This window comes from Vidua chalybeata, chromosome 4 (assembly GCF_026979565.1).
Source record: "Vidua chalybeata isolate OUT-0048 chromosome 4, bVidCha1 merged haplotype, whole genome shotgun sequence".
Taxonomy (NCBI): domain Eukaryota; kingdom Metazoa; phylum Chordata; class Aves; order Passeriformes; family Viduidae; genus Vidua; species Vidua chalybeata.
Window position 1 is genome coordinate 17,157,171 of NC_071533.1, and position 17,753 is coordinate 17,174,923.

The 17,753-nt window shown below is 37.8% G+C and overlaps 1 long non-coding RNA gene across 3 annotated transcripts; it reads right to left on the reverse strand.

Moving 5' to 3' along the window:
* Window positions 1–2,116: 2,116 nt before the first annotated feature.
* Window positions 2,117–9,717, reverse strand: LOC128787042 (uncharacterized). 3 transcript variants are annotated; one of them, XR_008430544.1, is made up of 3 exons: window positions 9,575–9,717; window positions 5,995–6,330; window positions 2,117–2,240 (listed from the first exon to the last, which is right to left on the reverse strand). It is a non-coding gene; the product is annotated as an uncharacterized LOC128787042 (long non-coding RNA). The 3 variants fall into 3 exon arrangements; XR_008430546.1 differs by lacking the exon at window positions 9,575–9,717 and adding an exon at window positions 8,445–8,560; XR_008430545.1 differs by lacking the exon at window positions 9,575–9,717 and adding an exon at window positions 8,217–8,315.
* Between the last annotated feature and the right edge of the window lie 8,036 nt (window positions 9,718–17,753).

Genomic DNA, 17,753 nt, shown 5'->3' on the forward strand with positions numbered 1-17,753 from the left:
CACAGAATATTTAAACACCATAGTTTCTGCCCGAAGGACTAATCACAATCCTTTTCAATAATTACTTATTTTATCCACACATGCTGGACTGGAGGTTTTGAGAGTGTGAAGGGTTTTAATAAAAAAAGAAATATAATAGTAACTTTGTCAACTTTTGAGCCTCTGCTCTGCTGTTGTCCCTCAGGAAAACTGCATTTTATTGGCAGCAATTTTCACTGCCCCTTCTACCATACTCCTTACCTCTCAGTGTGACATTTAAGGATGGCCTCTAAAAGCATGACAGCAGTAGAACTGATGTTACATAAAGAAGCAATTTTGACATAGGTTTGTAGCTTTTCATATTGCTTCTATCTTCTTGCCCTTTGCTCTTGGCTGTCACACACCTCTCTGACAAGTATTAAATTTATGAACAATAACAAAAATATGATGCAGAAAGAAAGCAAAACCAAAAATATGGTGCTTTTACTGCAAAAATATGCATAGGAAATTTAATGTCAGCATAAACAATGCTGGAAAGGTCTTTGTAAGGGTGTTTACCATCATGTTCAAAGCTGTGGTTAACATGAACTCTGTGTGTTTTGTGTGACAGCAATTATGCCAGTGAACAGTTTCAGAATGACTTGACCCTGAGCAGCCAGAATGAGGACTGCAGTAGCTTTTTACAGACATAAACCTAGACAAAAATCATCAATGATCCTTTTCCCACCTTCTCTACGTTCTTCCATATTGATGCTTGTCATGACAAAGTCATGGAGTCATAGAATGTCTTGGGATGGAAGGGACATTAAAGACCATCTCATTCCAACCTCCTTGCTGTGGGCAGGGACACCTTCCACTGGACCAGGTTGCTCAGAACCCCATCCAAACTGTCCTTGAAGACTTCCAGAGATGGGGCATCCACAACTTCCCTGTTCCAGTCTTTGTTTTTATTACCAGAAATTTTATCATAAAGCTACAAAAGACTTGTGCTTTCAAGACAGTGAAGTATTGTGGGAAAGGTTGTGTGCAATTTTATTTTATTTTTGAAAATAACGTGTCAGCTTTGCCTCTTTATTTCCATTTTCTTTTGTATGGTAATAACATCACTTCAGTTTTGAGGTTCATGCTCTGTTTGTGTGATTTCAAATCATACAGAAGTTTTCTATGTGCAGCTTCTTTAACTTTCTCTTCCTAGCAAGTGTGCTCTTTACTGTACTGTTCAAAGATGTACATACTTTTCCTTATACAAAAAGAGAATGTGAACAAATCTCTAACAGTTTCTTCAGGCATACAAAAAGAAATTTCATTGATATTTTTGGAGGTAGAGTAGAAGAAAAAGAAAAAAATGAGGGAACAATAGAAGAAACAGTCAAATTGTCATCATAAACTAGGCTAGGGTTGTTTAGAAGCCAGGCAATATATCTCTGTGGACCTAGGAGGATTAGGAAGGAAAGGAGATTTTCTAACACTTTCAGGTGGCATGTGCAAGTATCATCACATTTTGTTTAGAAGCAAAGCTTAAAATTTAGAGAGTACACAATAAAAAAAGCCACTGTCAGACATATTAAAAATTAGAGACACTTGGTTTTTATCAGTAGCATCATTCTAGCTACCCTATGTCATGTGTACTGCAGGAGATCAGAAAAAAGGAGTGAAAACACCAACAGGGATAGACTTTAAGAGGTATTTTGGTTCTTAATGGGATTCTTATGGTTTCTAGTTTCTTACTAAGACTGATATTCAATGGAGCTCTTCATCCTGGGCCAATAATTTGCAGGGGACTTCAAAAATCTTCGGTGGAATAATTAATGTCTGTCATTTGAGTCTGACCCTAAATGGTCCACTACAACATTTTCTCTCCTGACTTGAAATGCATTTTTCAATTCCAAGGAGAACAGTTCACAAATTATTAGTCAAAAGAAAACTTCCAAAAAACGGCAGACACTAGAGATAGAAAGAAATACACATTGGGTAACCTCCAAGTCAAATGATTGTCCCTGTGTGATGTTCAGTGCCAGTAAGCAAGTGAATCTGCTAGTTACACCTTTACTGAGAAACAAATCTACTTCTGGAGATCAGACCAGAATACACAGAAAAGCAAAATAAGGCTCATTTTTGTCTTTCAAGGAATTATAACTGTATTCTTTTACATCAGATCTGCATTTTGTGTTTGTGTTCCTCTCTGTAGTTATTCAAGGAAGAGGTCTCACTTCCAGAAATCTGTACTTATTATGCAGGACAGAAAATTTACAGTCACACACCTAAAAATGCAAGAAGAGATGGATGAATATAAAGAAATATTTTAAAGCAGGTATTTCATGCTACTGTAATTCAATGATGTTCTCAAGGCCTCAGCGGACACATTTACAATTTGTCCCCTAAAAGGTGGACATTCATGTTTCTTATTGGAATTGAACAAGCACGAAAATTGCATTGTATGCCTTGCATAAAATGCAGCATTAATCAGTTGTTTTTGTTTCCTGAAGGTGAAAGAAGTATATCAATTTTATGGAGAAGGTGCTCCCCTGAATGTTTTTTTATTTAAATCTTGCTCAACTGTATCTCAAAAATAACGTATTTCAGTCTGTCACCTCAATACCAAGATGCCAAATCAGTGAGCAGCTCTGTCCTTCTGGCAGTAAAATAGGCTTCCTCATTCTTATTAATGAAAATTAACCAAAACATTGCCAAAGATGACATTGCCATTCACAGACTTTCCATTCCAAGGCAGTTATTTTACATATCAGCTTGCACCTCTGTGCTTTTAAATATTTTCACAGATTGGAGGCCATAGGAGAAAATTAGCAAAAATTTGACTGTAAAGGGCTACAGCAGTAAACAAGGTTTGATGCATTGGTTACAAACCCTGGAAGATGTTATGCCTTCTAGCTTATTGCATTTCGTTTCATGGTCTTAAAATAGAGGAGTATCCTGTCCTTTGCAAGTTTTATATAAGTGTTGGGCAAAAAAAATGTAGCACAGTTTTCTCCCATATGCTTTTTATAGCAAAATCTGCTGAGAACTGGGGACTGTTTATATCTTATTGCCTACTGTCTCAGGTTAAAAACAAATCTCTCCAATATGAAGTCTGCATCCATGTAATGGAAAAAGTATCAGCACTCCCTGAATTAAACAGCAAAGTCATGTGTAGTATTTTGTCTGTGGGAAATGCTGCTATATTGTAAAGGCACTGCTGATTTTGAGACTTCTAGGTTGTTACCAGACATACTAGCAAAAAATGAGCATGGAAAAAAATTTGCAATATCTCCTTAGAAGTGAAATACAGCCTGATATCTATCCTTGAGTGGAAAATACCTGATCAATACCAAGGGAATAAGTACAAAGAAAAGTAAAAGAAAAAAAAAAACTGGGAAAATAAGAGGATAAGGAAAGGTCTGGTGCATGAGACCCTCAAAAATGTTTCGTAGAAAGGAAAGGGAAAATAAATAAATTAAAAGGAGTCTGAGAAACCAGAGTCCTTGGAATTTTGCTTTTTGACATTCATGAGGCACAAGGAGATGTTGTAGTCAGTCAGATTGTTGTGGAAGGAGCCAAGGAGAAAGACAAAAATTTTAAGCCCTAGATAGAAACTATAAAATTTGCTCACCATTTTCTGTAGCTGCTTATGGATTCCTGATACTAAAGGCAAGAAGGTTTAAGAACTGAGACTTTTACTGTCCAAATGGTGTGGTCTTGTACTAGTAGTGGAAGTTTATAGTATAGCCATTTTTCAGGAGGTCTTTGCTTCTGGAGCACATTTATGTGCAACCCATCATACATCCATATAACACAAAAATCAGCAGTTGGCTAAAATTTGCTTTTAAATGTCACGATCTTTACTTCCATCACACTTTCCTTTTGTGTTGTACTTCATATAAAACACAGGGAAGACTCATTGCAAAGTGCTTTTGTTAACAATGTCCTTCCTTCTCTTTAATCTAATTTTCCTTAAGTTATCAGCATTGCTAACTCAAGGTGAAAATTGTGATTTTTTTCCTTGAGGGGAAGGATTTCATTCATTTATGTCTAATCTGAAATAATAATAAGACTTGCGGAATAAAACCAGCAGAAAGCAGAAATATAATTTTGTCAAAGTGAATCCTTCTTTTCCACCTTCTTTTGTTGAAAGCCATACATTACACAATTCTTTAGCAATTTGTTCAAGGATGAACTGGAAAGACCATATTCTTAGTTTTGGTGAGGTCTTTTAGGAAAATTCTGGCAACAATTAAAGCCCTTTTCTAAGTGTAGTCTGCAGTCAGCTATGAGCATAGAAACATAAATATAAATAAAAAACAGACTCAAGATGTGCACCTTGCAAATTTGTGATAAGATATGTAATAGGAGTTCTCTGAAGTTTTAGAAAGATGGATCCATATAATCTAGCTAGATAGGAGAGCTTACACATTTAAAACCTAGCTCTGACTTTAAAAATTGCTGTAAAAGAGAAGTATTTACATTTCCCATAATTTTGTGCAATAGAGGACACAATTACAATCAAAACTATTGAAGGCTGGGGTCTTAACTTGTAAAGTTTATATATGTGTCAAAGAAGAGACCTAGCTGAGCACCTGGCCAAGAACACTAGGACACTTCTTACTCTCTGAACCTAAATAACTGACAGCAGAAAGGAGGCCAAAGCTGTCTCCTTGCTTGGAGACATTGTCTCTGTGGCCTCAGTCTGAAACTCTGAAACCCGTGGAAAGTTTTCCATTGGTATCAGTGGGCTTTGGATTGAGGAAAAAATCCTGACAATATAGGTACAGGAGAAGGATATTGCTCATATCAAAGTGATTAAGCAAATTCTTCTTGCTGTTGTTTGTGCTGTTGCAAGTTTCTTGCATTGTTGCATCCTACTTTCACCGATGTTGATTTTCTCAGAAAAATACTTCTCAAGATGCTCTATGCCACCATACCACTCCCTGAGTGTCAGTAGCCAGCATGAAACCAGAAAGGTAGGAATGAAAAGGCCAGTCCTGCTTAACCTCTGGATGGTGGATCATGCCAGCATGCTGTGTCCTTCTTGAACAGGCTGTGATGCAATATTTGCCTTCAGTAATTTAATGTAGAAAAGTTAAAGTGGAGCCACAAATATTATGGCATATCTAACTCAAGGTCTATGAGGACTGGCCTGGGTACAAGGAAGAGGGAGAGAAGGAGACAGAGAGAGTAATGCATCTGATTTTCGAGATTTTTTTGGCAAAAGGAGGCAAGTGTGATGACATTCTCTTAGCTAAGGGGCAGAGGGTAACACTGATGTGCAAGTGCATGAAGTCTCAACACTACTATGCTCTAGAGCACTGGCAATATCCTCACTTATGCAAAGATGTTTTCTACCTTCACATGCTGACATTTGAGAGGGTTTAAGTGGAATTCCAATATTCTTTAATCTTCTTTCTGAAAGCTGTTATGTGTAGCAAAACCTTTCAATATTGTTGTAAATGCTCTATGGAAATCCCAGCTGACATTCACTTCACTAATGTAAAGTCAACCACAAACCTGTAAAGAATGCTACTTCTCAGAAACAGATTGAATTTTTGAAGAATTACCTCGAATACCAGACATTACTAGGCAAAAAGAAATCTGCTAACATTGCACAGACCTTAACTAGCGTGTATTGAAATTTTTAAAGGCATTAAAAAATCATTACATGTGTTAAAAGAAGTTCATGGCTCAAAAGAAATGTCTTCAGAACTCTTTCTGCTGACTTGCAAATATCCCTAAACTCACAAAATCCATCACTAGAGGAAATATTCTCACAGAACAAGAAAGGCTAAAGCTGAAAAAATCAAAGAGCAAAAGCAAACATGGCAGAGCAGATCCACCACCACTAAAATCAATACCCTATAATCAATATCCCAGTGGAGCCATCAAAATCCATGGAACCAGATATGCTTGTCCTGAAACATTCTTTCAGTGACTAAATGCTTTTCTGGTAACTATATCTGCAAAGCTAATCAACCACTATCCAGCAAGGAGTTCCCCTAAGCTATCTATAAAGGAACATTTACAAACCTCCCAGTCCTCAGGCTCGAGGGACACATACATAATCACGTCGTTCTCTAGCTGGAAACTCAAACCCATGGCTGTGTAATGCCAAAAATCCAACAGTGAACAGAGGCAGGGGTTTTCTGCCTCATTATGATTTTGTTGCTGCTGTCTTGGTAGTGCCTACTACCAAGACAACTAGTAGTGGTTACTACTACTCTGTGGTGCAGCAAGTTCCAGAACTATTGGCCTCACTGTCCCTGCTGTGAGCTCCTCCTGTCTTTTTTCAAAAGAATGTGGGAGATCATGATTTAGCAGCTCACAGCCACAGCATTCTTGCTTGGAGAAGAAGAGCAGCTTTGTCTGGAAGACAAACATAATGAAAGCAGAACATAAATTACTTCACCATGTTCATCAATATGCTGAACCATGAGCTATTATTATTTGCTTGCTGTTGCCTTTAATTAAATTTTCCTCAAAATGAACCTTGTGAATAATCTATGTGCCAATTCTTTTAATCTCTTCCTAATGGATGAAAAGCTCTTTTTAAAACTTAGACTCAAAGTGGAGGTAGTGAAACAGATTTTGTGAAATGCATTTTAGTTTAATTGATGTGTTTTACAACATTTCTCTAATGTCACCTACTAATCAAAACAGAATGGTTTCTGTGTTTTAGAATGGGACATCATAGATGATTGCTTTAATGAGTGAGATATGAAAAACGTGTGAATGAGATAGTAGATTATTTACTGAAATATACTTTGCTCAGCTTTTGTGTCTCAACAAAATTCGCTTCACATTAAGAGCAGCTAACCAAGACTTTGGAATGAAGACTTTTCTTGTCTGGAAGCCTTGAAAACCAAGGTTTTAGCTTTCTTTTAAATACCATTTGGAATAATTAGTCACATTCTGCTTTGGTGCAGTGGTTACACAATTTGGCTTCTCTGCATTCTGAAGGAGAGAAATTCTCTACTTATATTGGTAGTGTTCAGCTGTAGACTACTCTTCCATTTCTTTTCAGAAATAACAAACCTTAGGGCCAAGATTTCATTTTGTGCAAAACATCCCAATCCTCTGTATTTCAACATCATGCAGGGAATTTCTACTAGGTGAGAAATTATATCTATTGGCTGTATTGGATCCCCTGTCCAAGAAAACCTTTCTGTGCTGGGGCAACTCTGTCACTTGGAAGGGAGTATCACCTTCTGTAAAGGTAGGACCTAGCAGTTCCCACTGAGTGAAGTCAGTATTCAGAGATGTTTTTCAAAATGGTTTTGGCAATTAACACACGTAAGCATCTTGAGTGATTTGTAAAAGAGTTAGATATATCAAAAGAGGGAGACAATATTTACCTTGTTGTTCAGTTCATAATTAGTATTCTACAAGTGCAGTCCCACTTTGACTGCAAATTTTTAATACCAGTTTTGTTTATTCATGTTAACAGATGAGTTTCATGCAACTATTTAATCATTTAATTTTTCTTTACTTGTATTTGTTCATGTCATAAATTATTATCTCTAAAATAATTTTCCATTAACCTTAAATAAGTGTTAAATAAATATTTGGTTTTATGAGCAAACTAATTTTGTCTGAGGGTAGAGGCATACAGATATATTGCTTTGTTTTTAAATGATGTTTTCCCAGATCTTATCAAACTAGACTGACCCCTCCATGGCTAAAGTAAAGATCAGGAAAGAATTAAGCTAGAATTAGCATAAAATTCTGTTTTAATCTAAACTCTGCCTCAGAAAGTGTCATCCTTAATGAAGGATTACTGATCTGTTTGATATAATGTCAAAAATTACAACAAAATGCATCTCTAAAATATGCAGGAGTGCAAGTCAGGTTTCAAGCGAAAACCAGGATCTAAGCATTTAAGATTTCCATCCATAGGTTTGAGAATAAAAAGGATGGACTGTTCCACACGGTGAGCCCACAATCTGCAGGTAAGATAAATAGGAAATAAATAAACAATCATGCAGGACAGGTATAAGGAGTGATTGAGAGCCACATCTAAACAAATAGCCTAATTCCTGGAACTCTAACTGGATTTCTTTCCTGAGACAATCACTTGAGAATACAGTCAGAGCTTTGATCTCTGGAGTCACAGTACTCATTATGGAATCACATCATCAAAGAACCATAGAATCATAGATCCATAGAACATCCAGAGTTGAAAGGGACCCACAAGGATCGTTGAGTGCAACTCCTGGCCCTGCACAGGACATCCCAAAAATCACTCCATGTACCTGAGAGTGGTGTTCAAATGCTTCTAGAGTGAACTCTGTCAGGCTTGGTGCTATGACCACTTCCCTGGGAAACCTTTTCCAATGCCAGGGGAGTGCAGAAACTAAAGTGTGTGATGCAATAATCCCAGTCATACTGCTGGGTAAGATGTTTTTCTATTTGAAAGTGCTTTCTGAGGATGATGTGAGAGCTAATTAATAAACTCATGAGGTGTTTTCATCTTTCAGTACCTTGTGAGAACCTTAGAAAATTCCCTCAGTCTTCAGAAAGAAACTTCCTCTCTAAGATGGTTCCAGAACACCAAAAAAATTTAAAAGAAGAAGAAAAAGAAAAAAAAAACACAAAAAAAACCCCAAAAAAACAAAAAATCAAAAAACCAAAACACCAAAAAAACCAAAAACAAAACCAAAAAAAACCCAAAAAAACCCTTATCCTCTAGGAATCTGAAAGGATATGGGAGAAAGGCACATAAGTTTTATAGGCTTCTGCTGCTGGTTTCATCTCTCAGTTTTCTTTTCTCGAGACATCATCATCTTTTCAGATGCAGAAAACACTCAGAGACATCTTCTGTGCAGGACAGCACAACAATGCTGCCAGCGCCGCCAGAGGTGGCCAGCCAAGAATGGTGGAGGTGTGTTCACACCATGCCAATCCCTTTGTCACAGTGTTATCTCCACATCAAAGCACCCAGACCATCTGTGACATCTATTACGTGGCACTTGCAGCTGCCTCCCAGACATCAATTACCGTGCTGCTGGGTGGCTAGAAGTAATTCATTCTTCCCATCAATTATGCAAATCTTTTCTCCCATACTCTCCTCTCATTCATTTAGGTGAAAGGCAATTGTCAGGACACATGCACAATAAAAGGGAAGAACTGCTCACAACCTTTAAAAAGCACATGAACATCTTTTCATCACCTGAGATGATTGAAAACTTTTAATAAAATGATCATGTTTAAAATAACCATGACAAAATGGGAATCTCCAGAAAGTGTATTAATTGCAAAAGGTGAAATATGTACCTTAGGCTAGAAGAAGCAGAATATCTTCGAGCCCACATTTTCAAACAGGAAATAGAGGTAAAGTGCTTTAAAGAGATTCATCATGATTATAGCAATTTGTGGTGGACAACAGAAGTGAGTCTAGCCCAGATTGGTCACATTGCTAAAGATCCATTGCCTTCCTGGCAGTACTGCTCTGAATTATTCCACTGATGAGCTCCACTGGCAGTATTTTCACTTTGAATGAAGATTATAAGTGCATCTTTCTTTCCTCTCAGTTTTTGGAAGCCACATGAGGGAGTGTTGGTTCACAGAATTGAAGCGAGTTTCTGGCCTAAAAGCCTGTGTGCTTTCTTACCTCTTGAAAATGTCTCAGAGTATTTTGATAGCTCTGTGTACACCCGAAAGCACTCTGAGGAAAAGAAATGAGCGCTTCCATTGCAGCAGGAAATGTTTCATTAGCCTGATGGGCCTTTGGACCAGCAATCTCATAAACACCTTGTGCCCTTCCAGTGGCTCCACACTAGGAATAAATAGGCTCCAGCCACATCAGGGAGTGGGGTTTGTTGTTTCCACAGTGCCTCTATGATGAAAATGGATTGCTTGTTGCTGCAGTATGGTTGGGTTGACTCTAAAATCTCTGGTGTCCAGGACATGATAAGCCATGGTCTGGCTTGAGGGCTGAAACCAAGGAGGTGACATGAAAATTGCTGTCAGTTTGCCGTGGTTAAACGGAGGGGTTTAAGAAATGCTGCTCTATAATCTTGCAATTTATCTTCTCTTAAGGAGTGCCTTATTCTTGGAACACTACAAATCTGGGACATTGATATTGAGAGTAGATAAATACTTGGTTCCTCCAGAAATTAGAAATTAGAGTCTTCCCAAAAGGGACAGAATTTTGAAAACCCATCTGCCTAGAATCAAAGAATCTTTCATCTTCTCCTCTTGCACTTCTGCAGACAGCACTTTCCTTTCTAATGAGATGACCATGATGTCTTTTGAGGGACTGTCCTCAGGGCTATGGCCCATACCTTTCTTTACTACCAAGCTGGGGAAGGAGGTTCCTGCTTACAATCTTTCCAAAGAGCTGTTAGGCTAAGGGTCATGAAAATAAATGCAAAGACGCATACAAGAAGTTATCTGCACGGTGAGAAACACTTTCTTATGATTGCTAATATCGAATTTGTCTGCTCCAGGAAAAAAAAAACAAAAAGGATGACTTTTTATCTCTGAGCACAATATATGGGACCTTAGATAAAGAGCACACATATAGCACTGCTGCTCCAACAGTAAATTTAATTCTGCTCCTGACTGAGGCGAATTACCCGGCTGAGATAAACTTCACTAATGTAATGGCTTCTGGGGACAGTTCACACTTTCCTTTAGTCTCCTTAACTGCTGATGCTTTCCCACGCTGGGCTGCATTGTGAGGGAAATCACTTGATCCGCTGCAGTTAAATATGTCTCACCATTTCCATTATAAGCTCCTTCAAAAAGGCAGCGCAGGCTCCAATCTAGCATCAAAGTCAGAGAAGTAAAGCGAAGGTTTCACTGTGCTTTTAAAATTATTGTCTTTTACATTTCCTATAAGCAAAAGTCCAAACAAAATACGTCTGCTCTTTGGAGCATTTTGCTGCTTTTCTATTACACAAAACAGCTATTAATTTCTCTGCATGTTTATAGACTTTAACAAAAAGAGATAAAGAGTCCCTGCTAAGATTAAAAAAAAAAAAAAAGTTGAAATAATATTAGCCATATTGGAATTTAAATGTTTCTACTTATCCCTGAAAAATCTTTTTTTCTGTTTATGAATACCTGGCTGAAAAACTGGAGTGTGAGGATGCTGAGCTTTTATATCCACGTTCTCTTTTCCTTGTAGGTAAACACATGTTTCCAATTAAGGAGGAAAAAATGAGAGATTTATCCAAAAGCAAAGCAGGCTGGAAGGTCTCATTTTCTCTGTCAGCAGCTTGCCCCTGTTCTGCTGCTGCAGTCCACACCTCTGTCAGCACTGCCAGAGCTTGTGGAACTGTATGGAAGAACGTCTGGGAGATAGAGGTTAAAAACACAAAACTTTTTGGCTATGTTCTGAGTCCAGACTAATATGGACTCCAAACAGTCAATGATGCAAGGGATAGAACATTTTTGCCAGGAATTTAATATTTCATTTTGTACAGAATGACCGGGTCTGGAGTAAGGAATCTCCTTTATGTACTGGGCCGGCTGGGGTTAAACCACCTTGCTCCTCTAATCCAGTGTTTTTTGGATCTATTGAATCTTTCAGAAATCTGTACAATATTGATACACAGGCATTATTCTTTTCCCATCACCACAAAGCTGCCAATATATGTCTTTCACTCTCAGACTGGACAGATATGAGAAAACTATTTATTAAATAATTATTTTCATTGTTATCGGACAGAGATAGTATTAATCAGGTTTTGAGAAGACATTGAATGGAAAGGAGCTGTAAATCATTCTGCTTCCTTGAATTTTTCTGTAATCTAACAGATAGTCTCAGACTGTGAAATCAGCAAGGAAATGAACATTGACTCATCTGAAACATGTTTTGATTTTGATCTTGGTATATATACAGACAAAGAGCATTTGTCAAGAATAGATTGCAATATGGGATAAGCAGAACTAAAGGCAAATTGTAAGCTCCCTTATCATATATTGACCTTATTAGACTTCCCTTTGTCTGGAAGAGAAAACACTTCACAGGAACCTGCATGCCACCATCCTGGGACACAGATGGACAATACAGGAAATGCCATCACTGCCTTACCTGTAACCCTATCCATAAACACTTTGGAAAAGATGGGAAAAGAGAGGTTTCAGACATAGACCCAGACTTAATCAAGGCTCTGTTTGCACCACTACTCTCTGGAAACTCACATGGATGGTTTACAAGGCACTAGGCATCTCTCTTAGTTTTAAAATCTATTGGAAAAGCAGCCCTGGCCCTGCTCTTTCCCAGCTCAATCCAAAGCAGATCCAAGAGCAATGTTTCTCTTTGTCTAACACCCCATAAGCAGTGTCTTATGCTGTGTATGTTTGGGATGCAGCAAAGGTCAATTAAGCATTCTGGATTTAGGGCTTCAGCTCTTTCCTTCCCTGCAGCCCTTCCTTTAGTCTGTCTGTGGATGACTCCCTGCTCAGCATCAAAACTGATGTGTATCACAACCAGAGCTGCCCAGTTAACTAAGATATTTACAGGGAACCTGAGTGGTCACAGAGCACTCTGAATGTCATGGTTATGGTAGAACGCTTTACTGACTATAATCCCTTATCCCTTGGATTTCCCAACAGGAATCATAATGCATCAGTCTTGCTTTTTGGGATGGCAGATGTCTGTGCAGTGCTGAGTTCAGTACCCACATTTACTGGTACTAAGTGCAAAACAACATGCTTGCACAGACTTATTTTCCTTATGCAATCACTGAAGCATATCTGCTATCTTCACATTTGCTGAAGGTTAATAGCACTCAGCTCTCAAATTCATGCTTTGGCCTATCTGACTTCCTGCTTGGAAAGCAGTGTGTTTATGTTCTCTGCACTGACAAGAACAGTGTAGGTGAATGATAAATGCTGTAGTGTTGTGTGCTGCTCCTGATAATGTTATCTCCAAAGATAATTATATATGTTATCTCCACCTAATTATAGAGAAGTTGCCCTCTGTCTAGGTAAGCACAACAGCTGTTTGCACTGCTAACATTGAACTGCCATTATTTGCACATTAACTGAGAAAAGTTTAAGGTTTTCTGGGTTATTTTGCTCATTCTAGTAAAATGATTTTGTTTGTTTAAATTACTATTTTCTAATTTATTTCCATATTTATTGTTAAGGGTGACAGATACACACTACAATGGAAATGCTGCATTCACTTGGTAAAGGATATATAGATAGGCATGTGATTTATTTTCACAGGGCAGGACAATTTTGTGCTGGTGCTGTAAACCCTGGAGAATTTGATCCAGAAAATCTACTGTCACATAAAGCAAAGTGGAACAAAACAATCCATAATCATACTGCATTTTCAAACCATTTTCTCTCTGGCCTATGGAAAGGAAAATACAGATTAGAGAAAGCCATGTGACTTGACAGGGTAAACTTTATCCAAAAAGCAAGTCCTTATGGACTACTATACCAGCAGACAGCTTGAGAGATACATCTTCCTTTTCAAGGGGCAAGAGGGAAAGATTTTCCTCATGCTCAATGACTTGGCATCAACTGCAGGACAAGCAATCTGGGACAGCCACTATTTCTGCTCCTCTTATGCTCCTTATGCTCTTATTTCTGTCCTACTTAATGCTTCCATCTTGCCTTAAATGGCTGTTGACAAACCCCTTGCCCAGTCCCCAACTCTCTCAGGCCTCATGCCCATGTCAGAATTTTCCAGCCAATTTCAATGTTGGGCTTGTCTAATTTAGTCACCTCTTTGCTCTTCTCAAAATATTTCATCTCCTCCTCCTTCACTGACTCCATTTCCAAAAGTTGTAGGAGGAGGGGTTGGGGAAGGCAGTCTAGGGTTGCCATGGGAAACAGCCCCTCCTCCTACAAAAAGTCAACTCTCTAACATCAACTCCATGACCTATCTTATAGTAAAGACTTTTCCACCATGTTACTTCACATCCAGCTTCTCTCCCATTCCCATAATCTACCCTTGCCTTGGAAAGAGGTGAATTTTTTTTTTAATGTGAGGTTTCTCAGTGCCTTTGTCCAGGATTCATCAAAAGTACTTAGAGGAAAGGACAGTATTGTTATATTTAGTTTTGTTAAATAAGGGTTTTTTTTTCACCTTTTATTTATCTGTAGGCAACATGGAAATTTTGGATACCACCTGAAATAGCAAAATACAAAGCTTGATTTCCAAGCTGTTTTAATTTGCACTGCAGCAGTGTCTATTGGGAGTTACAGTTGAAGACCATGCTAACATTCTCACTCTTAGTGACTGAACAATGAGATTTATTATCCTTTTTCCATTGCACAACAACCTTTACAGAAGATACTTTCTTAAACACTATGTTGCTCACCCTTTAGCTCTTACAGATAAAACCCCCTGAGGGAGACCACCAGAACAAGATGACATCGGTAAGACCATGTTATTTCACATGTCTGACATGTAAGACTGCATATCTTCCTACTGTGGAAACCAAAACATATTGAGGACCTCATTTAGTTAAGCAGAATGGATTTAACTAAATAATCTACCACAGTCTGGGACAAGTATTACTCTAAAACATAATTTCTCTCCACTGAGTCTGTCCCTTCTCACAACAAAGTTATGATAGGGCATTCAGCAGCAAAAAAGTGTGGATTTAAATTTTAATGTGCACAGGAGATCAAGTAATGTGTTTCACGTGCAAATATTACAGCAATGACCCTGATTCAGAATGCTTGTTATTTCTGGAGTTGGCATATGGTTCTCTGTAACAGCAGGCATAATGATTGCAATAAATTGCCTCCTAATGCTATGTAATGAACTCTGATTTGTGTTAATTTGGGCAGTACTTAGCAATTCATGTTAATTTTTTAAATCAGTTTTGTAAGACACTGTATACGAATTCAGCTTCATGTTTGGGTTTTTGGCAATGTTAAGAACACAGTCTGACATACAAATTCAGCTTTTGTGCAAAACCACGTCATTAATAAAAAAGCAAAAGTGCAAAAAAGACAAACCTCAAAGAAATTTTGAGTTTCAATGTCCTTTAGGTAAGGTATCTAGCTGATACTGCATCAGCTAGAAATGGACTGCAAACCACTTGGGGTGGGCTTATTATCTTTTGGGGTTTGTACAGCATCTTGTACAAAAGAAGTGTCATGGTAAAAATCCTTCTTGACAAATCATAAATGATGTTAATGTTGTGACAGCAGAATAACTGCCACTTGGGAGGAGAATGGGAGAGAATAAATAAGCAACATTTAGTGTCTTCTGTTCTTGTTTTCATTTTATTTACTACTGAATTTGTGCTCTGGATTCTTCTGGATTCTCATAAACCTGCTTATTTTAACAGTCAATGGGAGTTTTCACAGGCTCCAAATGAAGCATGAGTTTATATACTCTACTAAGCAGGGATAAAATTACATGCTACAGTGCTCTCCTGGACTGGTGCATTAATCAGAGATTTAGTGCCCAGGAGTAATCTTTTATTGATTAAAATCTCATTCTCAGTGTTACCAACAATTTATGTAATAAAATCAGAAAACAATATTGGACTTATAATAGAAACTAAAATGCAGCTGTAAATTAAACAAGGCTCTTCCATCACCATTATAAAGCTAACTCATTAAAAGTGTATTTTGGAATCTTAATTGTTTGATTTGCCCATTTCTGTGGCTTCTCCCTCCATGCAATCAACATTCCCAGGATTGCCATGCAGGTAATGAGTACTAATGAGTAGCAGGGAAAATCTCTGACTATATATGAAACAGCTCAGTTATTACATCAGTTATAGTGGTTGAGTATGGATTTAGTAGTCTGATTCTAGGCTGTTCTTTATAAGTCCTCCAGGTAGATCTAATTATAAAGATGGTTATTTGAATATTACAATATGAGTACAAAGTACACTTTCTCATCCCTGTAAAATAGGAATTTAGTGCAAGATTATATAGGTCCATCCATCAAATCTTTATCCAAATAATGAGAGAGGCATGATTTGAAAGGTCATGTATGACTCTCAGTCATGGAATAGTTATTTTCTTCCAATTAACTCTGGATTAGGTAAATTAGTTGCTAATACAAATATTTGAGGACACATTCTTTTAAAGATGAACCACACTTCTAGGTTGTTCTTGTTTGCTAAAAGGAAACATAAGGATGTACTTTTGGCAATTGTTCCTCTCCCCAGCATATAAGTTCAAAGCACAATAAGTTGCAACATTCTCTGAGAGCTGCCTGCATATATTCTTTCTCATTCCTGTGAGGGCAGAAAGGCAGAAGGTCCTCAATTAGAATCCATTTTTGAGTTAATTTTTTAAATTCTTAATTTCATAATGTCTTTCTGTATGTTGTAAACAAGTGCACTACTCTTTCTCTTGACACGAAAGGTGAATTTTTAGTGGAGCAGCATAAGGGAGAGTCAGAAAATCCCTAACACATTCATGTTATGCTGCTGAAGGGAAACAGAGAGTATTACATCTTCCTCTGCACTCAGTTTTCCAAAGTCAGGATATAAAAGGTGAGACTTGAATGGTCATTGGCTCTACAGTGTAAGGGACTTATTTTTATGTAAGAGACATAATTTCCTCACACACTGTTAAGATCACTGAAGGACTATGCCCACTATGACAAACTGCAGAAAGAAGGACCTGCTCAATCACCTGTGACCTCTGAACACATCCTCCTCTCCACCCAAATATGCCTTCATAAATTCCTGGAAGTTTGGACAGTTAGATATGCACCTGACTGGAACCTGAGATAAGGTAAAGGTGGTACTATCGTCTGATTATCTCAAACTAAGAAGAGGTAAATAAGCTGGGGGAGCATTGATAATAGACATAAAGAATACACAAGGAAAGCCAATACAGCAACTGTGCTGAAAATCAGCTCTAACTGGTCTGGAAGGGGGGACCATATAAGAAACCCACCAACTCAAAGGAATAGAAAGACTGAACATTAGCCTAACTAGCACTGGAATTGAGAAAAGAATGTAGCCCATGGACATTGGTTTTTTTGTTTTTTGTTTGTTTGTTTTTTAAATTTTTTTTTGTTTGCTAGAATTTAAAAAGGATGAGAAATTATGAGGGACTAGAGGAATTCCACCACAGAGAAGACCATGGTGAAGGACCAATAGAATACCACTATATCCACAGGCATGGTGAATAGCTTTCTACTTAATCTATTTCTCTCTCATTCTCCTTCTCTCACCCCATCCCCCTTTTCTATTTCTTTCCCTCTCTCTACCCCACATTTTATTGTTAAATAAAATCCACACTATTGATTTGGACATATGGTCTTGTTTGCACCTTTTTTTTTTTTTTGGGTAGAAGCATCTCACAATAATCAGATCTTCACACAGAAGAGTGGCTTGTCTAGCATGGTACAATATTTTCCATGCTCTCTTCCACAACTTTCCACTGGTTGTAAAGCATAGTTAAAATATATTTGCTTCACTCATTTTCCACAACTCCAGCCTGAAAATCTATGTAGATTAAACAGTCTAAACAGACTCAATTTCAGAGCTGTGCATGCCTGGGAAATCAGTCATGCCATTTAAAGACAAGGCTCCTTATGATTATCCAATCTTACTTCAAGGCAGAGAATCTCATGTACATCACTCTTTCATCAAGCAATATCTTCTGTGCTGGTGTTAATCCTGCCCTCCAGAAAGGCATCTCTGCAGACAATCAACATAAAACATCCCTGAGGAGTTTGTTCCTTATGTCATAAAATCCATTTTTATTTGTCAGCTGAATGTTGTCTGTCTCTGCTTCCTGATCTGAGTTCCTTGCTATGCCTTTCCCATGTAGAGAAGCAGTTCTTCAGTTTCTAATATTTTTCTGAGTTAGAGGGCACTTCAATCACCTTTTCACAT